The 26,326-nt window shown below is 42.9% G+C and overlaps 1 protein-coding gene and 1 non-coding gene across 2 annotated transcripts in view; both read left to right on the top strand.

Moving 5' to 3' along the window:
• FANCC (FA complementation group C) overlaps positions 1-26,326 on the top strand; it is a 212,984-nt gene that overhangs the window by 28,394 nt on the left and 158,264 nt on the right. The gene's annotated exons all lie outside the window — the stretch shown is intronic.
• On the top strand, positions 20,630-20,732 carry LOC130036279 (U6 spliceosomal RNA). The gene has a single exon (XR_008794330.1). It is a non-coding gene; the product is annotated as a U6 spliceosomal RNA (small nuclear RNA).

The raw sequence follows: 26,326 nt of genomic DNA, 5'->3' as shown, positions 1-26,326 counted from the left end.
AGGAAACCACAGCGTACTGGCCCCACCCTGCCTTTGCTGTTTCTCGTCCGCTCGCTTGCTTTACTTGTGGATTCATGTCTCATGTTCGGGTGAAACTATCAGATAGTTAATTGTCATTAACTTTTTGATCTTAGCATGATCACCTCAAGATCCATTTATTTTATTCCAAGGGAGCACAGTGTTATCTTTTTAAATGTCTGACTGGCATCCCGCGGAGTGCATGTAACTCAGCGTCTTCATTCAGTCATCTGTTGATGGACTTTTAAGGAGAGTCCATGCTTTGGTTGTTTTAGTAATGCTGCTGTTGACATAATGGTGCAGATATTCTTTCGAATTAGTGTTTTCATGTTCTTTGGATAAATGTCTAGGAATGGTATTATGTGTCACATGAACTTTTTTTTGGAAGGGACCAGGTCCCAGTTTCCATATTTACACTCCCACCAAACTTGTCCAGCTTTCCTTTTTTTCTCCACATCCTTGTTATACTTGTTTCCAGTATTTTGGGGGGAGAGTGCATGTTTGGGCTGTTCCCTGTGGTGCAGGGAACAGTAAGCCAAGCTTACCCTTGGCTCTGTGCTCAGAGGTCACTCCTGATAGTGCCCCAGGAACCACATGCAATGCCAGAAATTGAACCTAGTCAGCAGCATGCAAGGCAAGTGCCTTAACCCCTGCACTGTACCTTCTGCCGCCAATGTTTTTTGTGTAAGCTATTCTCATTGATGTGAAGTGATCTCTCCGTGTAGTTTTGATGTGCATTTTTTCCTAATAAGAAACGATGCTGAACATTTTTTTCTCCATGTGTATGGACAGTATTCTTGTCTTCTTTGGAAATCTATTCAGATGTTCAGCCTATTTTTTAAAACTTTTCCAATTGAATCATTGTGAGATAGACCCTCACAAAGCTGTTCATGATTGAATTTCAGTCATACAATATTCCAACACCCATCCCTCCACCAGTGTACATTTCCCAGCACCAGTGTCCCAGGTTCCCTCTCCCCCACACCCCCTCTCCCATATTTTTAAATTGTATTGTGACGCCTCTCACTGCTTTTGAGTTTTGTGAAATCTGTATGTATATATGTTAAAAATAAATAATACTTTGATGTAATAGTTTGAAAAATAAGATTAGTACAAGGATACATGATAAGCATAGAATGGTTATTTAAAATACAGAATATCACCTGCACAGGAAGTTTTCTACAGCCCACAGATTCTCCTGGAATTCCAGCCTCACTGGAGACGCTTTGGAACACAGAACACAGTCTAGAGAAGAGGACTGGAACCCGGGATCCTGCCTCTCTTCCTAATCCCACCTCTTCCTTTTAATTTTATTTCTTTACAATTGCACAATACTGTGGCCTTATCCTTGCAGTGCTGCACTCCCGCGCTCACCACAAGAGTGCCAGGTTCCCTCCCCACCCCCATTACAGTTCCTTGGAGATTTGGGGAGATTATCTAATCTCTTGTTTTATTTTACTCTGCATATGAGTGAGATCATGGAGTTTCTTTTCCCCTTTCTGATTCATTTAGCTTGACTGCCTTTAATTCCATAAGCTGATTGTAGGATTTCATCTCTTTTCATAGTTAAGTAGTATTTTTTTTTAATTTTTTATTTATTTATTTATTTATTTATTGAATCACTGTGGGAAAGGTTACAAAGCTTTCAGGTTTATGTCTCAGTAATGCAAATATCAAACACATTTCCCTTTACCAATACTTATTTTTTACCATGAAGAACCCCAAATAAACCCCACCCCCCACCCCTCCCTGTCCCTGTGAGGCAGATGAATTCTAGTTAACACTCTATCTGCTTTGATTAGATTCATTGTTTCAATAAAAGATTCACCACTATTATTTAGAGTTTACCCCCCACCCCCCAAATCAGACATGCTGAAAAAGCATTGTGAAGTGATTTGCTTTCTACAGCTGGGTTAAAGAATTAAATGTTGGTTTTGGATTTCTGCTATTTTACCTATTGACCCTGGAAGTATTTCTACTGAAAGTCAGATAGTTAAGAAACTGGTTTCTGTGTTCTGGAGTCGTGGCCGTGCTGGAGAGCCGCTCGCGGGGGGCAACCGGTGGCCTCGGTAGGGCGTGAAGGGCGGAGCGAAACGCCCCCCTTCCCATGAGGTTTTAGTCGCCCCCACACTCCCGGCTCATACCTGCTGTCCACAAGGCACCCATGTGGCCGCCATCTTTCTTTCCAGAGAGGAGAGGGCGAATGGGGCAACACCCTTTCCCCTCCGGCAGACTTGATGGGCTGGATCAACGCATAGTCCGTTCACTTTTCTGCTCCAAGCTGCTGGGTTCTGCATTAAGTCCTTGTGCTTCTGGGGCCATGGCCGTGCTGGAGAGCCGCTCGTGGGGGGCGACTTGTGGCCTCGGTAGGGCGTGAAGGACGGACCAGAACGCCCCCCGACCCATGAGGTTTTAGTCACCCCCACTCCCCCGGCTCATACCTGCTGTCCACAAGGCTCCCATGTGGCCGCCATCTTTCTTTCCAGAGAGGAGAGGGCGAATGGGGCAACACCCTTTCCCCTCCGGCAGACTTGATGGCCTGGGTCAACGCATAGTCCGTTCACTTTTCTGCTCCAAGCTGCTGGGTTCTGCATTAAGTCCTTGTGCTTCTGGGGCCGTGGCTGTGCTGGAGAGCCGCTTGTGGGGGGCAACTGGTGACCTCGGTAGGGCGTGAAGGACGGACCGGAACGCCCCCCTTCCCATGAGGTTTTAGTCGCCCCCACACTCCCGGCTCATACCTGCTGTCCACAAGGCTCCCATGTGGCCGCCATCTTTCTTTCCAGAGAGGAGAGGGCGAATGGGGCAACACCCTTTCCCCTCCGGCAGACTTGATGGCCTGGGTCAACGCATAGTCCATTCACTTTTCTGCTCCAAGCTGCTGGGTTCTGCATTAAGTCCTTGTGCTTCTGGGGCCGTGGCCGTGCTGGAGAGCCGCTCGTGGGGGGCAACTGGTGACCTCGGTAGGGCGTGAAGGACGGACCGGAACGCCCCCCTTCCCATGAGGTTTTAGTCGCCCCCACACTCCCGGCTCATACCTGCTGTCCACAAGGCTCCCATGTGGCCGCCATCTTTCTTTCCAGAGAGGAGAGGGCGAATGGGGCAACACCCTTTCCCCTCCGGCAGACTTGATGGCCTGGGTCAACGCATAGTCCATTCACTTTTCTGCTCCAAGCTGCTGGGTTCTGCATTAAGTCCTTGTGCTTCTGGGGCCGTGACTGTGCTGGAGAGCCGCTCGTGGGGGGTGACTGGTGACCTCGGTAGGGCGTGAAGGACAGACCGGAACGCCCCCCTTCCCATGAGGTTTTAGTCGCCCCCACACCCCCGGCTCATACCTGCTGTCCACAAGGCTCCCATGTGGCCGCCATCTTTCTTTCCAGAGGGAGGAGGGCGGAAGGGAGCAACACCCTTTCCCCTCTGGGCAGAAATGATTGCCTGGATTAACGCATAGTCCTTTCACTTTTCTGCTCCAAGCTGCTGGGTTCTGCATTAAGTCCTTGTGCTTCTGGGGCCGTGGCTGTGCTGGAGAGCCGCTCGTGGGGGGTGACTGGTGACCTCGGTAGGGCGTGAAGGACGGACCGGAACGCCCCCCTTCCCCTGAGGTTTTAGTCGCCCCCACACTCCCGGCTCATACTTGCTGTCCACAAGGCTCCCATGTGGCCGCCATCTTTCTTTCCAGAGAGGAGGGGGCGAATGGGGCAACACCCTTTCCCCTCCGGCAGACTTGATGGCCTGGATCAACGCATAGTCCGTTCACTTTTCTGCTCCAGGCTGCTGGGTTCTGCATTAAGTCCTTGTGCTTCTGGGGCCATGGCTGTGCTGGAGAGCCGCTTGTGGGGGGTGACTGGTGACCTCGGTAGGGCCTGAAGGACGGACCGGAACGCCCCCCTTCCCATGAGGTTTTAGTCGCCCCCACATCCCCGGCTCATACCTGCTGTCCGCAAGGCTCCCATGTGGCCGCCATCTTTCTTTCCAGAGGGAGGAGGGCGGAAGGGAGCAACACCCTTTCCCCTCTGGGCAGACTTGATGGCCTGGATTAACGCATAGTCCTTTCACTTTTCTGCTCCAAGCTGCTGGGTTCTGCATTAAGCCCTTGTGCTTCTGGGGCTGTGGCCGTGCTGGAGAGCCGCACGTGGGGGGCAGCTGGTGACCTCGGTAGGGCGTGAAGGACGGACCAGAACGCCCCCCTTCCCATGAGGTTTTAGTCGCCCCCACACCCCCGGCTCATACCTGCTGTCCACAAGGCTCCCATGTGGCCGCCATCCTTCTTTCCAGAGAAGAGAGGGCGAATGGGGCAACACCCTTTCCCCTCCGGCAGACTTGATGGCCTGGATTAACGCATAGTCCTTTCACTTTTCTGCTCTAAGCTGCTGGGTTCTGCATTAAGTCCTTGTGTTTCTGGGGCTGTGGCCGTGCTCCAAACTTAACTCTGACTTTCAGGGAGAAAGATTGGGTGGTTTACTTCTTATTGATCACTTTGTATATAGATGTCGCGCGGCCGCGTAAGCGGCCGCGCGGTTTTGAGAAAAAGTCCTTGTTCCCGCATACTCGAGCTGTGTTTGTAGAGGCTTCTGGTCACCGGGGTTCCATCTGGGGGAGGTGGGATGCGGCACCTACTCCATCTGGAACTTGCGGGTGATCTTTTTGGAACCTGTTTTTTCTTTTTTTTTTTTCCTCCGGGATCCCGCACCCTCCATGTGTTTTTTCTCTTATGCTGAACGCTTCAAAAAGTTAAGTAGTATTTTGTTGTGTGTATGTAGGACAGTTTCTTCCTCCACTTCTGTTACTTAGGGTTATTTCCAGATCTTGGCTATTGTAAATAATGCCATAAAGAACATAGGTGTGCACGTGTCCTTTTGGATTAAAGTCTTTGTATTCTTGGGGTAGATGCTTGGTAGAGGAATTAAAGGGTCAAATGGAAGTTCTTTTCTCTTATTTTGTTGTTGTTCTGGGAACACATCCAGGAGTCCATTAAGGGGTCACCCTTGGCTTGGGGGCACTCCCAGTGGGGCTCAGGGAACCACCTGGTGATGGGGATCTTACCTTGGCTGGCCATGCAAACCATGTGGCTTCACTCTATTACCTTCTCTCTAGTCCCTATTCTTTCCAAATGATTTCACAAAGTGTTTAAACCAAGGATCAATCTTAATTGTTTGAGTTTAACTTAAGAGTTTCCATTTTCCCTTGTCTGTACCAGCACTGATTTTAGATTTTTTATATAGACCATTCTTACTTGTGTGAGGTGATACCTCATTGTTGTTTTGATTTGCATTTCACTGTGATGATGAATTTATTTATTTATTTATTTATTAGTGAATCACCGTGAGGTACAGTTACATACTTACAAACTTTCGTGCTTGCATTTCAGTTATACAATGATCGAGTACCCATCCCTCCACTGAGCAGGACCTCCAAGCACCCTTTACTTGATGGTCCCATCTCTGTCTGAGCTGCCTTTTGCCCCAGCACTTGAGGCTGGTTTCCAAGCCATGGAGTAAACCTCCTGGTCTATATCTCTACTATTCTTGGGTGTTCATCTCCCATTCTGTTATTTTATATTCCACAGGTGAGGGCAATCTTTCTATGTCTGTCGCTCTCTTTCTAACTCATTTCACTTAACATGATACTCTCCATGTTGATCCTCTTATATGCAAATTTCATGGGTTGGTTCATATTTTCTAAGAGCTGCATAGTATTTCATTATGTAGATGTACCAAAGTTTCTTTAACGAATCATCTGTTCTCAGGCCCTCAGGTTTTTTCCTGATTCTGGCTATTGTAAACAGTGCTGCAATAAACATATACGTGCAGATGTCATTTATACTTTTTTGCATTTCTGGGATATATTCCCAGAAGTGGTATTGCTGGGTCAAATGGGAGCTCAATTTCTGATTTTTTGAGAAGTGTCCATAAAGGGCTGAACCAGTTGGCATTCCCACCAGCAATGAAGGAGAGTCCCTTTCTCCCCACATCCGAGTCAACACCAGTTACTTTTGTTCTTTTGGATGTGGGCCAGTCTCTGTGGTGTGAGGCAACCCCAATGAAAAGCGACAGTTAAAGAAATCATTCCTGAAAAGTTCCCAGAGTTGGAGATTGTAGGCATCCAGATTCGAGGAGCCCGAAAGGTGCCAGCAGAAGGGGGGTGGTACCGGCTCGTCCTTCACGCCCTACCGAGGTCACGAGTTGCTCCCCACAAGCGGCTCTCTGGCACGGCCATGGCTCCAGAGACAAAAGGACTTAGTCCAGAGCCCGGCAGCTGGTGGCAGAAAAGTGAATGGACCATGAGTTAAACTCCGGTGCCATGCCTCCCCAGGAGGGAAAGGGTGTTGCTCCCTTCTGCCTCCCCCGCCCCCCTCCCCCAGCAGCTAGGTGGCTGCCGCCTCAGAGCTTAAAGGAAAGCCAGGTATGAGCCAGTGGTGATGGGGCAACTGCAGTCTCATGGGAAGGGGGGCAGTACCGGCTCGTCTTTCACGCCCTACCAAGGTCACGAGTTGCCCCCCATGAGCAGCTCTCAGCACAGCCATAACACCAGACTCACAGAAACCAGTCTCGTAATTATCTGGCTCTTTTCAGAAATCCAAAATCGTGGCCTCGTGACATTATATGATTCTCATAATCAGTTATAGAAAACAAAGTATTTCACAATGCCTTTTCAGCAATTCTGATTGTTGAGGGGGAAATTATAAACAATAATGGTGCATCTTTTGTCGAAATAATGAATGTAATCAATGTAGAGAAGAGTTAAGTAGAAATCATCTGCCTCACAGGCATTGGGAGGGGTGGGAAGGGGCTATATTGGGGTTCTTGGTGGTGAAAAATGAGTACTGGTGAAGGGAAGGAGTTTTGATCATTGTCTGACCGAGACTTAAACCTGAAAGTTTAGTAGCTTTTCCCACAGTGATTCAATAAATATAAGAAGAAAAAAATAAATAAAATTATGAAAAAAAAAGTAAGGTGGAGCTCATGCCCAATTCAATCAGCTAATCAGTGGCTGAATAAATAGTAGTACTCCTACATAAATAAAAAAGAGAAACTCTAACAAAAACACTCCAAGACATATTATAGTTAGAATGATGGTTGTCATGGATAGAGACACAATACTGCAAGCAGCAGGGCAAAGAAAGAAATCACATACAAAGGAGCACCCCTTAGATTCACAGCAGACCTATCAGAGGAAACCCTCCAAGCCTGAATTGATTTTTATGTCTATTGACTATCCCTCTGTGTTCTCTTGAATGAACTGTTTATCCTTCTCTCATTCACAGTTTTTATTTCCCCCACCTCCCCAACTGAGGTTTTTTTGGAGGGGGGTCACACCCGGCAATGCACAGGGATTACTCCTGGTTCATGCACTCAGGAATTACTCCTGGAGGTGCTCGGGGGACCATATGGGATGCTGGGAATCGAATCTGGGTCAGCCACGTGCAAGGCAAACGCCCTACCTGCTGTGCTATTGCTCCAGCCCCCCCCCCCGCCCCCCAACTGAGTTTTGTGAGTGTTTTATATATCTGGGATATTAGCCCTTTGTCTGATGCATGATACGTTAATATTTTCTCCCAATATATTGAGGTGACCTACTTTCTGGCAGAGGAGTGCCACAGCCGCAGTGCTCAGGGCTTATTCTTGGCTCTGTGGTCACGGATTGCTCCTGGTAGGGCGCAAGGAAGTGTGAGGGATCCAGGAATCGAACCTGAACCCTCACGTGAAGGGCGAGGGCCCCCCAACCCCTGCACTGCTGCTCTGGCCCCTCTGGGTGGGTGACTTTTAATTTTACACTTCATTTTTTCTGCTGAGCAGCTTTTCAGTTTGATGTCCTATTTGTTTGTTTCTGCTTTGGTTTTCTTTGACAGCAGGCTCATCTCTTCGAAGACTCCTCTAAAGGCAATATTTTGGAGAATCCTACCTATATTTTCCTTGGTGTATTTTATAGAAACAGGTTTGATATTCAAGTATCTAATCCACTTGAATTCACGGTGTGGTTCAGTGTGAAATAGAGGTCAAGTTTTATTGCTTTGCATTTGGCTGTCCAGTTTTCCCAGCACCATTTATTGAAGAGGCTCTCCTCATTTCACTTCATAAATGTAGTCCTTTTGTTATAAATTAACTGCTCAGACATCTGAAGATTTATCTCTGGGCTCTCAATTCTGATCTGTTGATTTGAGAGTCTGTGTTGCAGTTTTAATTACTATAGCTGTGTAGTTGAGATTAATGTCTGGGAATGCAATACCTAATATATTCTGTTTTCTTGGAATTGCTTTCACTAGTCTGGGAGTTTCATTCTATAAAAATTAGAAATATTTTCTACATCCTTGAAAAATTCCATAAGGGTCTTGGTGAAAATCTCCTGTATCTGTAAATTACTTTGGGTAAGTTGATATTTCAATAATGTTGATTTTCCTAATCCATAAACAGCAAATATGCTTATGTTTTCTTATTTCTCTCAAGTGGTTTATAATTTTCACCAAATAGATATTTTAGTTTTGTTAAATTATTTCCTAGATATTTGAGTATTTTGATACAATTATAAATGTGTGGTTTTTAAAGTTCCTTTCTCTTCTGCTAACAATTGTGTGTGTTTTGGCTACTAACCCCTTGTCAGATGTATCCTGGACATATGTCTTCTCTCTTTTCTAGATTGCCTTTTTGTTGTTCAGATGTCTTTCATCTCACCGAAGCCTTTGTCATTCCCATCCCTCTCCCCTGTTCTTTGTTGATGTTGTTTATGTTGTTGCAGTGACCTGGGTTTGCACACATCAGGCTCTTGGTGCTAGAATATTGTTTAGCTGCAATGCTAGCTGGGGGCCCCCGCCAGATCGCAGTGCCTACACCCCAACCATAGGCGCCCGCGGGCCACAATCTCACCGAGTCTTACACACGCGCTTGCTGGGGTCCCCAGCGCACACCTCTCTCTCCCACCCCCCCACCCCCCAGCCCCATTCGCCGCTCCTGGGGCTGCTCTGTTCGCAGAGCGCAGGCCAGGGCCCTATGTCCCTGCTGCAGGGCTCTGGAGCACGGCCTCCATCCAGGCACAAACAGGCAGAACAGCGCTGTGAGAATCATGTTCTGTGCACTTGATCGCAACAGGGATTTGAACGTGTGACGTATACTTCATGTTTGTTTTTTGGTTTTGGTTTGTTAGCACACACCCAGTAGTGCTAAGGGGCTACTCCCAGCACTGGGAGGTGCTGGGCAGAACTGGCCACAGACCTAGGCCTTTTGCATGCAGAGTTTGCACTCAGTTCCTTGAGTTGTCTCTCTGGCCTTAGCTCCAACTGTTGCCATTCTTGTTTTCTATTTCTTGCATTTTCTTTCATTGGTAGTTTAAAATTTCATTGTGTAGTTTATTTCTAGTTTGAAAATTACATGATTTTTAAAAAAATTTTATTGACTATCATGGGAATTGTAGCATATTTAATTAATAAAATATCTACAAGTTCTTACCCTCTTCTCTTGGACAATATAAACTTATTAACCCTATTTAACTTCAGTTTATAATCCATTGCTGCTGTGCATATATATACATATATGTACAAATATTTTTCCTATTGTTAATAGTAACTCCCTGTGGTATACCCAATATGCCAAATACCAGTAACAATGATGGGTCTCATTCTCCTAACCCTGAAAGAGCCTTGAATATGGCACTTTAAAAAAAAAAATCTCAGAGCTAGGACGAAGGAGATATTACTGGGGCCTGCTCGAGGCAATCGACGAACAACAGGATGGTTGTGATCGTGATCGTTAATAGCATCCACCTATCTTCTGGGTTTGCTTGATAAACTCTCTCACTTTTTAATCAGTCTGATAATTTTTTTTATTGTATTTATAAAAGTATGTTTGGAGGTTCTTGAATTATTTCATTCAGGACATGACCTTTCCATTGACTGTGATGGAATGATGAGGGCCTTTCCATTGTCTCATGACCCTTGCGTATGGAACACAATGATGGGCATTGCTTTGTCTACTGGTTGAAGTCAGCTCCATGTCTAATCAGTGACCTGTTGAAATTAATTTGCTGTTTCAATGTGTGCCTGCTTTCATGATTACCTCTTTACCTTTGTTTTCTGCAGATTTACTGTATTTTATTTCAGGGGAATGTGCCTTGTACTGCAGCTAGAGTTTCCTCTTGGGCTGGGTCCAGTGAACTTTCTTTTTCCGATTGCTGGCATTGCTGGATCCCTTTGTCAGTGCCCTTCTCCTCCCTGGATTGCGTCCTCTTCTGTGACTGTTTATCTCCGAAATAAAATCTGTCTAGGCAGTTTCTTTTCTCTGGTTCTGCTACTGATAAACGTGAAGTAATACATTCATCCATGTTATTTTCTGAGATCAGTGAATTCATATGTGTACTGATGACAAAGATAAACTTGCACAGGTGTTTGTTTTCCTTGATGGCAGGTAGAGGCCTTAAAGCATCACTGATCCCCATGGGATGTTTTCCCACTGGAGGATCTACTGTGCACAAGAGGCACTCCAGTAGTTCTTGTGTGGCCACATTTTGGCCACATATCACTACCCTTCATCACCCCCATGGATACACACCCAGTGCTCAAATGATGTTCTGAGTAGTTATGTGCCTCCCCACTCAGTAGGCAGTTGATGCCCTCAGTGTTCAGAATTGGCTGCAGGCTCAGGTAGGCCTGACATCAGGCTTCAGAGAGCAATCTATCAGGTGGCCTGGACTTCAGGCAGGTCTCTCTTCTATTCCGAAATATGTGTGCTACACTTACTTTAAATAATTTCAAAATATGATTTTTTAACTTGGAAATGATAATAAAAACATGTATCTTGAAATTTATATGAATTTTGTGGAAAAATGACTTATTTTTTATTTATTTATTTTTTATGTAGGAGTACTACTATTTATTCAGCCACTGATTAGCTGATTGATTTGGGCATGAATTCCACCTTACTTTTTTTTTTATAGTTTTATTTATTTATTTTTCTTCTTATATTTATTTATTGAATCACTGTGGGAAAAGTTACTAAACTTTCAGGTTTAAGTCTCGGTCAGACAATGATCAAACACCTCTCCCTTCACCAGTACTCATTCCTCACCACCATGAACTCCAATATACCCCCCTCCCACCCCTCCCAATGCCTGTGAGGCAGATGATTTTCAATTAACTCTTCTTTACATTGATTACATTCATTATTTCGACAGAAGATGCGCCGTTATTGTTTAGAACACCCCCCCCCCAACAATCAGAATTGCTGAAAAGGCACTGTGAAATACTTTGTTTTCTATAGTTAGTTATGAGAATCATATAATGATTTTGGATTTCTGCAAAGAGCCAGATAATTACGAGATTGTATTCTGTGAGTCTGGTGTTATGGCTGTGCCTGAGAGCTGCTCATGGGGGGCAACTCGTGATCCCCCCCCAACAATCAGAATTGCTGAAAAGGCATTGTGAAATACTTTATTTTCTATAACTGGTTTTGAGAATCATATAATGTCACGTGGCCACGATTTTGGATTTCTGAAAAGAGCCAGATAATCAAGAGATTGGTTTCTGTGAGTCTGGTGTTATGGCTGTGCCGGAGAGTAGCTCGTGGGGGGCAACTCGTGACCTCAGTAGGGCATGAAGGACGAGCTGGTACTGCCCCCCCTTCCCATGAGACTGCAGTTGCCCTGTCACCGCTGGCTCATACCTGGCTTTCCAATAAGCTCTGAGGTGGCGGCCACTTTGTATGCGGTCCAAATGCATTTCTGCCAGAAGCCGCTGGGTTTCGAGATTTGTTTCTGAGTCTCTGGATTCATGGCCGTTAAGCAGATTGATCAGGAGCCAGAGAGGCCGTTTGTAGGCAGCGATTCAGGGTCTCGCTGGGATGGGGAGGAAAGGGCTGGTTCCACCCCCATCTGGTGAGGCCCTGTGTGTCTCGTCACTGCAGGCCCAAACCTGACTGTCCAGTGGCCTCTGGAGGATGGCGGTCACTGGGCCGCCAAGGGGAACAGGCCAAGGCACAAAACCTATTCCCACCTGGAGTGGCCCAGCCCCAGTAACCTACTTCAGGAACAGGGCGCATTTCTGCCAAAAGCCTTTGTATTCTGAGATTTGTTTCTGAATCTCTGGGATCATGGCCGTTAAGCAGTTAGATCAGGAATCAGAGAGGCCATGCTTCCAATTATATAGCTGAGCCGGAGGTGGTTTGTGGGTGTGTCTCCCACATACCTAACTTTTGGCCGTTTACTTTCTTGGTAAACGTTGCCCCAAGTTTTTGGGGTCTGGCCAAAGGCACAGCTGCAATTTTGGAGTATCTGAAAGTCTGGTGGTGCCATCAGGCCGCTGATGCGCTTGCCTCACAGGTACAGATTGACCTGCTGGCGGCACCATACCCCCGGAAAAATGACTTTAGTTTGATGATAAACTCCAAACACACGAAATGCTATCCCTTTGTGAAATGCAAGTGTGAAAAGCAGCTATCTTTGTATGCTGTGTTCTTTTCATAGTATACTTGTACATTTTTTGCATGTTTTGCTTGTTCAGTTTTCAGGGTCCTGCTCTACCTCCTAGATATGCAGACACTTAGTGTCTTAGTGTGTGAACACTGTACTTGTTCATTCCCCTGAGAGTCTCTGTTAGTACACAGGGAGAACTTTGCATAAGTTATGTATTTTTTGGAGCATTTTCCTCACAAGATATTTTAAGGCTTCACAAAATGTTAAAAAGACTTGTAGTTCATTGTATTTCTGCATGTGACTGCATTACAAATTATTCAATTATTTGCTTTTTGCTGGTGATTTAGTTTATTAGCATTTTTAATTAAGACATTGTTTACAAAATTTTTCATAATAAAGTTGTTTCAGACATACAGTGCTCCATTACCAATCCCATTACCAATGTTCCCTTCTCTCTACCACTTTCTTCAGGTTCCCTGCCACTCTCCAGACAAATTTATTTTATGTTACTTGCTCCAACCAAACTTAAAGGATGCATGCAGATGGAATTATCAGAAAATAAGTCAACAAAAGTCAATATGTACTGATTGATTGCTGTATAATTTGACCTATGAAAAAAAAGAAATTCAATTCATTTAATACAATAAAGTATACTACCTATTTCCTTTACATAATTAAGTTTTCTTATTACTTGGTCCAAAAAACCCTTTAATGAGTTGCAAGTAGAATTATCAGAATATAAATCAATAAAAGTCCATTTGTGATGATAAATTGCTGTTTTTAACCTTTCTTAATCTAATAGAGGACAACCATATACAACAGTAGTGAGTGTCATTTTCAATGCGACATGATGGCAAGTTTCTCCCGTCATTTAAAGGAGCTCTTTTAATGCTTTTTGCAAAACTGGTTTCAAGGCAATGTATTCCCTAAGGGTTGCCTGTCCTGAAGCTCTGTATAGTGCCTTCAAATCTGAATGAAAATCTAGATGGATGGTATATTCTTGGTGAGGCGTTCATTTTGTTGAGTTTTTGTTCTATACTCTTCCATATTCTTCTGGCTTGTAGAGTCTCATCTGATAGATCTGCTATACATCTTAGAGGCTTTCCTTTGTATATATGTTCCTTTTTTGATCTTGCTACTTTCAGTATTCTGTCTCTATATTTGTATTTTGTCATTTAGAGTATCATGTGTTTTGGAGTTTTCCTAATTTTCCTAATTGGGTCTATTTTCACTGGGACCCTTTGGGTCTCTTGAATCTTGGTACCTGTAAACTCTCTGGGACATTCTTCATGATTTCTTTAACTACTATTTCTTCAGCACATTTGCCTTCTTATTCTCTAGGGACTCCAGTGATTCTTATATTGTTTCTCTTGAACTCATACCATAGTTCTCTGATATGCTATTCATTTATTTTCAGACTATTTTCCACATTCTGCTGTTTTCTAGCAGTTTCTTCCTTAACATTTTGTAACTCTTCAATCTTTTTGCTCAGTTTCTGTTATTCTACTGTTCAGAACTTCTGCTGATTTTTTTAAAATATCACCTACCATGTTCTTCATTTCTGTCTTTTTTTTTTTTAGCTTTTTGGGTCACATCCAGCGATGCACATGGGTTACTCCTGGTTCATGCATTCAGGAATTACTCCTGGCGGTACTCGGGGGACCATATGGGATGCTGGGAATTGTACCCTGGTCGGCCGCATGCAAGGCAAATGCCCTACCTGCTGTGCTATCGCTCCAGCCCCTTCATTTCTGTCATTTTTAACTGTAGTAGTTTATTTCAAATCTCAGACATTTCTGTGCTTTGCTGACTGCCTGTGCTATCATTTCTTTGAACACAGTGAACACCCTCATTATGGTGTCAGTAGAGATGCTGTCTGAGGATTTGTGTGTGTGTTTATGTGTTCAGTGGTATTGTTTTTGCTCGTTGGTCAATTTCTACATGTCTTCTCCATCAGTTTTCTGGTGCTTTTGCTGGGCTGGGGTCTAGTCTTTGTAGTTAACCCCCCTAGAAGATGCTGAGGGATTAAGCTAGAGGTTGCTCTCTGTCTTCTTTGCTTGTCCTCACTGAATGATAGAAAGGGATACCTCTGAGAAGTATCTCAGATATGGGGGCTGCTGGGACCTACCTGGGAGGGAGAGGCTCTTGCTCAAGCCCACCTCCTGTGTGAAGTCTTATGTTAAATTCCTAGAAGTGGATTTTGGGTGACAGTGTATTTTATTACTGTACAAAGGTTCTAATAGTTACATTTCCACAAACCTTTACCTGAATGACTAACTGTATTCTTACTAGCATGACAGTTTTATGTTAGTTGCTAATTTTATAGACAAAACTGATATTCTTCTTTCATTTTTTTAATCACCAATGTTATCAAAATCTTTTTTTATTTAGTTTAGTCATCCGTAGGTATATGTTGAGTTATAGAATAAACATGTGTTTCTTACTCTGTACACTTATTTTCACATCCTTTAGATGGCATTTTTTTTTCTTTTTTGGAGGGTGGCTGTTGGTCTTCAGAGGCAGCTTCCTGCTCAGGGGTTGGGGTCACTGACCCTCATACATGTAAAACATGCTCTCAGGCTGTTGAAGTATCATTATCACAATTTGCTTTTATCGCAGTGGACACAAAATTAAAAACATAAATTGTGTTAGTGGTACGTGTAAAACTCCATAGAATTTATGGCCTCTATTTTAGATTTGTTATTCTAAATATCAGCTAACTTATAATATTATTTTAAATTATAGTGTCTCAGGGCCTGCTCTGGTTTGGTGAGTTTGCATCATGGCTGCACTTTCCCTGGGTCTCTTAATTACATACAGACTTCTCTTTTGATACTAACTTAGAAATAAATTTTTCCTTGGATTCCTTATGTTGGTAAGTATCTATGACATTTCTGCATACTACTTTGCTTTGGTGATCTATGTATTCTCACTTTCTCCTTGGTAGCAGAATTTCCCTACCCTTATATAAAATTTTTTGAAATGCTTTTCTTTTGATGCTTTTATCCTTATTCCTTGCCTCATCTTCTTTTTAAAAATGGTGTGTGTGTGTGTGTGTGTGTGTTGGTGTGTGTGTAAGTGTATGTGTGTAGGAGAAATTCAAAATAAGCAATACTTTCTTTTATTTGTGGATATTCCAGCTACTATTTATGGTTAATATTTATCTCATTTAGTAATTTTCCCCAAAAGAGATTGATATCACAGTCCTTTCCTTTTAGAGAGAAATGAAATATTTTGAGCCACATAGCTAATATAGGTATAGATAGGATTGAAATCTAGTTTCCTATGTGATGTATTTGGATTTCAAATTATGTACTATGCTGTGTTTGGTCTTGTAAACAAAAAGAGGGTGAGATTTCCAGGTTATATTCAGAGTTTATAGATTATTTAAATTTGGTTCTCACTCATGTAGACTCTTATTTGCTGCTCTAAAAAGAACAGATCACAAGTATAATGTAACGTAATCATTAAGATCTATACCACATTTATTGTTATTTTGATTGTTAACTAGGATTTGATACAACCTGTGACTTGAAGCTGCCAAGCTCTTTTATTGCCATATTTTTAATGTAGTAGAAACTGGATTAGCAAATTTTTGAAACCTCTAACTCTAATATTTGTGGTATCACTTGAGCAGGCACCAGTAACCTCTCCATTCATCCCAACCCTGAGATTTTAACAGCCTCTCCTTACTCTTCTTTCCCAACACTGTGTATTGGAGGAGGCTCTTTCAGGGTCAGGGGAATGAGACCTGTTATTGTTACTGTTTTTGGCATATCAAACACACCATGGGTAAAGTAAATAATTCAGGAGCTGTCAGATTTGTGTATCATGTGGCCTGTCCAAGACATTGATGCTTGTTCTCACTGTTGGCTCCCTTGTTTTCATGGGCAGTTTTGCTCACAGGCATTTAGACTTGCCAAGAAAGTTTCTAACTAGTGGAGAAATCTTAGAGAAAGCCATCAACTTATTTTTATTAGAAACATCATAATGAATGATATTGGTTAATAATTAGTTAATAATTAGTTAATAATTTTTGAATACTTGCAGTATGTCCGTCCTATGTCTGATGCTTTTTGTATACTGATACATTTTACTATTAACTGTCACCCTATTGGTTTTCCTCCTTTTTTAGAGGTAGAAACTGAAGTTCAGAGAGATTAAATAACTCTCCCAAGGTGGTCACAGCCCTAGTGTATGGGGGGGGGGGTGTTTAACCTCAGTAGTTTGACTCCCACAGCCCTTAATCATTGTATCATGTTGACATTAATTAAAAAGGGAGAGGCATGGGTGATTTGGAGTTGTTCATGTTTTTTAGGGGAAAGATTTGACTCTGTGTCTACTGACAGCTCAAAATAGACTATTATCAGCCCTTAAAATTCTTACTTGTATTAAATGAGTTACAGGTCTTGAACTTGGTGTGATAGTATCACTGTCATCTCATTGTTCATCAATTTGCTCGAGTGGGTGCCAGTAACGTCTCCATTCATCCTAGGCCTGAGATTTTAGCAGTCTCTTTTTACTTGTCCTTCCCAATGGTACCGCATTGGAGGCTCTTTCAGGTTCAGGGAAATGAGATCCATTATTGTTTCTGTTTTTGGCATATCAAATACACCACGAAGAGCTTGCCAAGCTCTGCCGTGCGGGCAGGATAGTCTCAGTAGCTTGCTGGATTCTTCGAGAGGGAGAACTGTACTATAAGAGGTCAAGCAGCCGCAAATGTGGCTGTGCCCTTCCGGGAGCTTTGTTTTATAGTTTCTGGATCTTGGCCGATGATGGGATTGCATGAGGCTGGGGGCAGTTTGTGGGTGTGACTGCCTAGCTACTGGAAAAAGGGGGATCTGGGTGGAGGCCCAGTCCCGATCCGAGCAGACTTGGAGATCTCAGCCCCAGGTCCCACATGCACACCTGGGTTCCTCTGCCGGTTCCTTGTGTGAGGCTCATCTGAGCATTTGGAGAGTGGCCTTGAGCATGGCTGTGGCTGGATTCCGGAGGTCTTCGGCTTCCGGGGCTCTGCTCAGGACGGGGAGGGAAACTCAACCCCCCCCCCCCCCCCGCCAGGGGTACCAGTGAGGATAGCCAGGTGCGGAGGCAGGAGACTGATAGTAGAACATAGTAAATAAAGCACACACTCTGTTTATATAAACTCAGGTAAACTTTCATTTCCATTAAACAAAATGATCAGCTTACAACCAACTCTGCAGAGTAGCTTCAGAATTAAAGTGACAGAACGATCAAATCTTTGCTTATGCTCTGTAATAGTAGACTAGATCAGGCTTCATCCTTTCCTCCGCCATTTATGATACCCTTTAACATTTCAAACATGACTGGTTAAATATTTTAGAGTCACTTAGATAGGCAGGATTCATCTTTGACAGATCCTCCTTTCCCTCCTTCTCCGTGATCAAATTCATGCCTCCACGCACAGTGTAAGTGCACCCTCAAACTACTAAAACCACTTAACTACATCCTAAACCCTCTTTTTTAATGTTTCTTTCTTTTTGTTAATTGAATCACCATGAGATACAGTTACAGAGCTTTCATGTTTGAGCTTCAGCCTTACAATGATGGAACATCCATCCCTCCACCAGTGCACATTTTCCACCACCAATGTCCCTGGTATTCCCCCCACCCCCACCCAACCCTAGTCCTTACCCTGCCTCCATCGCAGACAATTTCCCCCATACTCTGTGTCTACTTTGGGGCATTATAGTTTTCTTGAATTTTCCCTCCACCATTCAAGTCTGCCTGCCAGGGGTAGATGCTGAATAATTAATATTTTCTATTGCTCACTTTGAATATTATGAGAGGCTGTGCAGCCATGAAGGTGGCCACACACTTCTGGAATTCTAAAATTGTAAATGGTTGGGGTCCAGAGACATCTCTGTAGGGAGCTAATCCATTTTGGGATTCAGTTGGGAATCTCTGAACCAGGACCATTGGTGTGCTGAGATGGCGCCCAGAGGCACATCCTGGGGGTGACAGCCTGGCTGATGAGCGTGTGGGGAGGGATAGCCCAACGCCTCTGCTGTTGCCATGAGGCCTGGAGTCGTAGTCCTGGAACCCACATACCTGGACCTTGCTTCTGGAAACTCTTGGTCGCAGGTTTCATCTGGAGCAGGTAGGAAGAGCACACCTGCTCCATCTGGGGTGCCCCGGTGGAATTGGCTCAATACGGGTCTGGAGAGATCTCTGGCAATGTAGTGTCTTCCAGAACTCTGGGACTCAAGTGATTCGTATGCTGTTCCCCTTGAATTTATCTCAAAGTTCTCTTTTCATCTATTGGTTTATTTTGAGTCATATCATGCTCTCTTCCATATTTTGCTTTTTTCTGAAGATTTTCTGTACCTCATCTTGGAGCTCACTGATTCTGTCCTCAGCAGCTGTTATCTCTGCTGCTGAGACCTTCTAGTGAGTTTTTAATTTCACCTGCCAGGTTTTTCATATCTGTCATTTGTTTGTATTTTAATTTGTATTTTCCTCATTTGTGCTTTCATGTCCTCTTGTATTTTATTGGTGGTTCTTCCATTGTTTCTTTGAGCTCCTTATTCATCCTCCACAATTCCATTCTAAATTCCTTCTCAGTGAGCTTATGTAGGTCATTATGACTTGTTAGGTCATCAGGACTACCATCTTCATGCACTAAGCTAGGTCGTTTCTGTGTTGCTTTACCATGGTGACTTTTGCATTTTGAATTTATTACTTGTGTGTTGTTGTGTGGTTAGAAAACTACAGTTAGGATGTCTTTGTATATTTGGGGTGAATTTGAAGAGGGGAAGAAATGTGTGTCTGCATCTTCACAGGAGGCATTTACTCCTGACCTGTGGAGCAGACTGGCATTCCTGAATTCAATGATATGACTTATAATTCAATGCAGAGCCCTTGATTCTACCTGCCTGGCCTTTCAGAAATGCAATCATAGTGGTATACTTCAACAACCCACTTTGGCCACTAGACAGATCCTCAATGTATCTTTATTGGTCCTCTCTCTGATCAAGAAGAATTTTCCTGAGGGATTTAAGAATAGTTTAATACTGACACTCAGTGACAGTAGACACAAGGACCAGGAATATTGCTTTATAGTTGGAAGCCTGCCTCATGAGCTGAGGGAGAAGGCAGCTGGAATAGAGAAGGGATTACTAAGTCAACGATGATTGGAGGGATCGTTCAGGATGGGAGATGTGTGCCAAAAGTAGATAAAGGACCAAAAGTGATAGCCTTGCAGTATCTATATTGCAAGCCATAATGCCCAAAAGTAGAGAAAGAATGTCATAGAAGCAGGGGGAGGGTTGGGGACATTGGTGTTGGAAAATGTGCACTGGTGGAGAGATGGGTGCTCGATCATTATATGACTGAAACTCAAACATGAAAGCTTTGTAATTGTATCTCACAGTGATTCAATAAAAATAAATATATAAAATAAAAAAGAATAGTTTAATATATGCAATTCAGTCCCTGTAACACACCATATCAATATAATGAAAAAATTATAATCGTCTCAGTAGATACAGAGAAAGCTTTTGACAAGATCCAATACCCATTCATTAAAAAGAAAAAAAATCTCAAAAATAGGGATATAATGATCTTACCTCAGTATAAGGTTGCCCACTGTAGACAGTCAGTGTAGTATTGAAATTCCTTGTCATAGCAACCAGGCAAGAAAGAAATAGCAAAGACACCTGGATTAAAAAAGAAGTCAAACTACCATTTTTTTAGATGACATGATACTATATTCATAAAATCCTAAAGACTACCAAAAATATTTTAGAAACAACAAACTCATACAGTAAAGGCTGAAATGCAAAATTAACCTACAAGAATCCATGGCATTTCTGTATGCAAACAAAGAAGAAAGAAAAATTCGGGAAAAAATACCATTTATATTATGCCTCAAAACAAATAAATCAAGGGCCCTGGAGTCAGCTTACCCAAACACGTGAAAGTCTTATAAATGAAAAACTATAAATCACCACTGTCACTGTCACTGTCCTCCCGTTGTTCATCGATTTTGCTTGAGCGGGCCCAGTAATGTCTCCATCGTGAGACTTGTTGTTACTGTGTTTGGTATATTGAATATGTCACGGGTAGCTTGCCAGGCTTTGGCGTGTGGGCGAGATAGTCTCGGTAGCTCTGAGAGGGGTGGAGGAATTTAACCCGGCTTGGCCAGCCGGCTGCACACCCTAAGGCAAACGCCCTACCTCTGTGCTATCCCTGAAGCTCGCTTTGGCAGCACATATACTAAAGTTGGAATGATACAGAGAAGATTAGCATGGCCCCTGCACAAGGATGACATGCAAAATCACTACTAGGAAGAATAAAAGAAGACACAAGGAAATGGAAATACATCTCCTGTTCATGAATCAGAAGGATCATATTGTCAAAATGACAGTCCTGCGCAAAGCAATATAGTCACTGCAGTTTCTATAAAAATACCTTTAGCTTTCAAAAAGTATCTAGAACAAATGCTATTGAAATTTATGTGAACTAATAACTACCTCCTTCATGGAACAGCAAAAGCAATCCGAGGGAAGGGGAAGATGGGAAAGCATCCCTTTCTCCAACTTTAAGTTATAGTATAAAGCTATAGTAATCTAAACAGTATGGTGCTGGAATAAAGACAGACCCTTTTTTTTCCATTATTAAAGTATTTATTTTATTTGTGTATTTTTTTCCTTAAATTTTTATTAGTGAAACACCATGAGGTACAGTTGTAGACTTACAAAGTTTTGTGCTTGGGTTTCAGTTATACAATGATCGAATACCCATCCCTCCACCAGTGCCCATTCTCCACCACCACTGATCCCAGTATCCCTCCACCCCCATGACCCCCAACCCACCCTACCTGTGTGGAAGGGCATTCCCTTTTGTTATCTCTCTCCTTTTGGGTGCTGTGGTTTGTAAAAGAGACATTGAGTGGCAATCTTGTTTGGACTATAGTCTACTCTCATCACGCATTTCCCATCCTGAGAGGAACCTCCCAACCCCCTTTATTTCGTGCTCCCTTCTCTATTTGAGCTGCCTTTTCCCCTAGCGTGTGCGGCTGTCCTCAAAGCTATGGAGTAATCCTCCTGGTACTTATCTTGGCTATTCTTGGTTGTTAGTCTCCTATTTTGTTACTTTATGTTCCCCAGATGAATGCAGTCTTTCTATTTCTATCCCTCTCTTTCTGACTCATTTCACTTAGCATGATGATTTCCATGTAGTACCACTTGTATGTAAATTTCATGACTTCATCCTTTCTGACAGCTACATAGTATTCCATTGTGTAGATGTACCAAAGCTTCTTTAACCAGTCATCTGTTCTTGGGCACTCAGGTTTTTTCCAGATTCTAGCTATTGTAAACAGTGCTGCAATGAACAGACAACTGCAGATGAAAGACAGACCCTTAGATAAAAGAAATAGAATCAAGAGCCCAGAAACAAGTGATTTAGTATATGAATAGCTAATCTTTGACAATGAAGCAAAGTGTATGAAGTGGAGCAAGGAAAGCTTATTTAACAAATGCTTTTGGAAAACTGATCACCTGTTAAAAAACAGAACAAAACAAAAAACTCATACCCCTTTCTCACACAAAATAAAAAATCAAGTCAAAATAAAGACCTTGATATTTGTCCTGAATTCATAATATATATGGAGGAAAACTTGGGTGGAACACTTTATAACATTGACTCTCGAAGCATCTTCATTAATTCAGTCTCAATGGCCAAGCAAACAGGAGCAAAGACAGTTCAATTAAGAAGATTCTGCACAAGAAACAATATCCAGAATTAAAAACAAACAAACCAACAAACCAGGGAGCAAGCGGGTAGGGCGTTTGCCTTGCACACGACCAACCTGGCTGACCCAGGTTCGATTCCTCCGCCCGTCTTGGAGAGCCCAGCAAGCTACTGAGAATGTATTGTCCGCATGGCAAAGCCTGGCAAGCTACCCGTGACATATTCGATATACCAAACACAGTAAAAAGTGTCACAATGGTGATGTTACTGGGCCTGCTCAAGCAAATCGATGAACAACAGGAGGATAGTGACAGACAGTGACAGTGACCACTCAACTGACAAAGGATTAATATCACGATCTTGATCACGACCATCCTGTTATTCGTCGATTGCCTTGAGCAGGCCCCAGTAACGTCTCCTTCGTCCTAGCCCTGAGATTTTTTTAAAAAGTGCCATATCCAAGGCTCTTTCAGAGTTAGGAGAATGAGACCCATCATTGTTACTGGTATTTGGCATATTGGGTACACCACAGGGAGTTGGCCAGACTCTGCCGTGTGGGCAGGTTACATTCGGTAGCCTGCCAGTTTGTCCAAAGTAGGAATGAGATAATAAGAAGTCGCGCGTCCGCTAATGCGGTCGCGCACTTCCAGGAGCTGGGTTTTATCAAAGATATTTATTTATTTTTTTAATTTATTTTTTCAAAGATATTTAAAACAAAAAACTGAACAAGAACAAAAAGCAACTTCAGAGAAGAGTTGAACAGAAATTTCTCCAAAGCAATCAAACAGATGGCCAGTAGGTATATGGCTAATTGCTCTGCATCACATTAGTGGGAAAAGGAAAACAGAACCACCATGAGATAATAGCTCACACCAGTGAGATTGGCACACATCATAACAAAAACAACCAGTCCTGGGGGTGATTGAGGGAAAAGGAATCCTCATCCAATGCTGATGGGCATACCAGCTGGCTCAAACTTTTTGGAAAACAAATTTACTTCATATTGTGTTACAGGGGGCTGGAGCAACAGCACATGCGGGTTTGCCTTGCACGCGGCTGACCCAGGTTCGATTCCCAGCATCCCATATGGTCACCGGAGCACTGCCAGGAGTAATTCTTGAGTGCATGAGCCAGGAGTAACCCCTGTGCATTGCTGGTGTGACCCCTCCCAAAAAAAATATTGTGTTACAACACAAAGGCAAATGGAATTATAAAACTTAAATCAATAAAAGTCAATTTGTAGTAATTGTCATATCTCACAATGACTAAAGTCATTGTCTGAGGATTTACTGGGCTGGTTGGTGCTAGTTGAGCCTTCTATGTTATTGTTTTCACTCACTGAGCTTGGTGTGCTTCCTTGCAACTTGCCCACTTGCTCTGACCCTACTGGGCTGACAGTGCTATGAACTCTGGAGGTAGCCCAGAGATGCTGGATTGATTTGGTGACTTGTGGAGCTGGCCGTCAGAAAGTGTTGGGTATGGCTGTGGGCTGCTGGACCTTCAGGCAGAGAGGGGATCTGCCTGTCCCCATTCTGAGAAGCCCCAGAGATTGCTTCTCTTTGTGAAGTGTGCCAGTCTCACTAGCGTGAGATGATTTCTCATTGCTGTTTCAATTTGCATTTCTCTGATGATTAGTAATATAAGTAAAGTAAAGGCCCTCCCGTTGATCATCGATTTGCTCGAGCGGGCCCAGTAACGTCTCCATTTCTCCATTGGAGACTTTGTTGTTACTGTGTTTGGCATATCGAATACGTCATGGGTAGCTTGCCAGGCCCTGCCATGCGGGCGAGATACTCTCGGTAGCTTGCCGGGCTCTCCGAGCGGGGCGGAGGAATCGAACTCAGGTCGGCCATGTTGGCTGCGTGCAAGGCAAACGCCCTACCGCTGTGCTATCGCTCCAGCCATTTTTTCATATGGGTTTTGACCGTTTGTATTTCTTCTTTGAGGAAGTTTTTTTTAATCTGTTTCACTATACTTTGATGAATTTGGATTTATTTTCTAACCTGTAAAGTTCTACCAGTGCTTTATGTATCTTGGCTGTTAACCCATTGGTGGGATGTGGTTTTGCTGACACAGTGGTAGGCTATTCTCGAAGGTTGCTTGTGGTGAGTCAAGATTTTGCTGACCTTTTAGATGGGGCCATATGGCTTCTCTGGGGTTCGTGGGTCCCAGTTGGTAATGGTTTTGCTATACTAACAATTTCTGATTTCTTTCAAAACTACCTCTTCTCACTTTAATTCTGTTACCTTTTTTTAGCCTATTGTTTTTAGCATTTTAAATATGTTTTGTTTTTCTTTTATAACATTAATTTCATTTGGAATGATTGGTGGCTTGATGACTTTGTTGTCTTTATTGGAATTTGATTTTTTTACCTATTTTAGAACTTTTGTTCAGTAGCATGGTTTGAATAAGATTTATTTTTTGTCATCTTTATTTTTCTCTCTTTATTCATCACTATTTACCCTTCCCTGTTTAACAGTTTTGTAGTTTTCTCTGACTGACTTCCATGGAACTCATACCCAGAATCAAAAGAAGTTATACTATGACTGTAACAGGCTGCTTCATTGAGCCTGAACACTGGCTGGCCTCTGTCCTCCTTCATAAGTCATTGGTAACTGCCAGAAGTCAGTAGGTCACACCCACGAGCCTGATACTGTAAATGGAAGCATTAGAGCTCTGATCTCTCAAGTCAAGCTAACTCCCATAAAGCACCAGTAATTATGTAAAGAAATTCAGCTACATCAGTGAATTGGAAGAAGTATAGTACTCAACTATATAAGTACTTTCTAAAAACAGCTGAAGGTAAAAGAGATAGGGACAGACAAAGAACGATTACATTCATTTGTGGGATTAAAAAAAATATGAGACTAATACCCAAGATGAGTAGAAACAAGGGAGAGGAAGAATGGTTCATGGCTGAAAGCTTGCCAAAAGTGGTGGTGCTGGTGTGGGTTGATGGGGGGCGGGGAGGCTTAGGATAGAGAAGGGACCATTATGACAAGGATAGCTGGAAATGATCACTCTGGACAAGAACTCAGTGCTGAAGGGAGGTAAAATGACAAACATGATAACCTCTCAGTACCTATAGTACAAACTTCTACATGTCAATGATCTCATTCAATGTCAATGACCTACAGGCACCAAACAAGAGACACTGAGTGACAGGATAGATCATAAAACTGAACCCAACTTCCTGCAGTCTATAAGAGACACATTTAATTAGGGCAAACTCAGGCTCAAAGCCAAAGGCTGGAAAAACAGTATTTCAAACAATCCCATAAGAAAAGCTGGGGTGGGGTGTAAGAATAGTACAGCAAGTAGGGTACTTGCCTGGCACACAGCCAACCCAGATTAGATTCCCTTAATACTTTTTCTTGCCTAAATAGTATGGCAAGTAATTCCGATACCATATTGAATAGTAGTGGTGAGTGTGGGCATCCTTTTTTTTGTGCCTGATCTTAGAGGGAAGACTTTACAGTTTTCACCATTGGAAATGTTTCCTGTGGCCCTTTCCTGTAAATAGCCTTATGTATGTCGAGAAAAACTCATTCAGCCCTGCATTTTATTGAACATTTTAATCATGAATGGGTGTTAGATCTTGTAAAATGCTTTCTCTGTAGCTATGATATGATCATATGATTTTTATTTTCCTTTGTATTTGATATGATGTATTTCGTTGATTGAGTTGTGTGTATTAAACCATCCTTGCATCTCTGGAGGAATCCTACTTGGTCATGGTGCTGATCTTGTTGAGGTATTTTCAGATTCGGTTTGCTAATATTTTGTTGAGGATATTTGTATCTTTGTTCATCAGAGATATAGGTCTATGGCTTTTTCTTTCCTTTTTGCTAATGTTTTTGTCAGCTTTTGATATCAGGATAATGTTTGTTTCATAGACATTGTGCAAGAGAATTCTTCACTTTCTTGGTATGTGGCGGGGGGAGCATACCCAGCTTTTTTGAGTGCTTAATTCCTGGCACTGCATCATTCCTGGCAAGTTTAGGGGAACCATATGGAGTTCCAGGAATCAAACCTGAGTTGACTGCATGCAGGGCAAACCCTACCCACTGTAATGTCATTCACTTTCTTAAAGAGCCTGAAAAGCATTGAGAGTCGGTCTTTAAACATTTGGAAGAACATGCTAGTAAACACATCTGGGCCTGGGACTTTGTTTTGGGGAAGACTTTTGATGACTGTT

This window comes from Sorex fumeus, unplaced genomic scaffold (assembly GCF_029834395.1).
Source record: "Sorex fumeus unplaced genomic scaffold, SorFum_2.1 ptg000063l, whole genome shotgun sequence".
In the NCBI taxonomy this organism is placed as follows: Eukaryota; Metazoa; Chordata; class Mammalia; order Eulipotyphla; family Soricidae; genus Sorex; species Sorex fumeus.
The sequence above is the reverse complement of the archived record's forward strand: the minus strand, read 5'-3'. Positions and strand labels throughout refer to the sequence as shown.